Here is a 940-nt window from a genome sequence, read left to right on the forward strand (position 1 = left end):
TAGGATCTTAAACATTGAGAGCGGGAGAGGGATTGTCACAAAATTAATATGCTATGATAACAAATATGTATGTGTTTAGGCCAGTGCCTAATTTCTTTTTCACTCACCCTAGTGAGCATTTAACAAACTATTGCCAGTTAACTGTTGACACAAACCGCTCATAGTTTTCACTCAACTGGCAATAGTTTCGTTAACTTTGCTCACTAGCGATTCTGCTAGCCACTTTTTTTAGCACTTTCTCAGAAGCAAGGAACGAACCAAGACGTCCACCGGCCATCATAACCATCACCTCATAAGGTAATTGTAAAACACACACATACACTTATTAGTAAGAATAAAGACCAAACGTTTATTTTATTTTAAACCCAAAACTTGGCTTTTCTTCACTAACATATATTTCTTTTTTTTGCTTCTTATTCTTAACATCGACGCATCGTCCTCGTTGAGCGACTCGTCGAGTTCGAGAATAATCAGTATGTATGTTAATAATTGCATTCGTCTATAGACATAAATTGCTCTTTCGAGTTGTTTTCATTATGTTGAGGTATAGTTTGGTTTAAAGAGAGATTGACAATTGAGGTGTCAGCTGTCTCTTTCATGGAAGCGTCTGCTTCTGCTTTGTTTTGGTAAGCGTTAGCTTGCGAAATGATGTTTGCGAGTGTAGATTCGAGATTGAAGGGAGTGTGTAATAGATTCTGCGGAAGAGGTGTAAAAGAGGAAACTAAGGCATTGTTAGGTTGTTGATTGTTGTTGTTTTGTGGTGAGTGGTTAGGTAAAGAAGAAATTAGTGCTTCGCGCATGGAACATTTGTTTTGACATTTTATTTTAAGTATTTCTTTCGTTTGCGTGTATTTCGGGCACGTGTTGGCAGATGACGGGTGGYWACCAGAGCAGTTTGCACAGAGCGTGCGAGAGCATGGGGGAGGATGGGGGGAAGACT

The sequence above is a fragment of the Bactrocera latifrons genome, unplaced genomic scaffold, assembly GCF_001853355.1.
Source record: "Bactrocera latifrons isolate USDA-ARS-PBARC rearing strain unplaced genomic scaffold, ASM185335v1 scaffold_735, whole genome shotgun sequence".
Lineage (NCBI taxonomy): Eukaryota > Metazoa > Arthropoda > Insecta > Diptera > Tephritidae > Bactrocera > Bactrocera latifrons.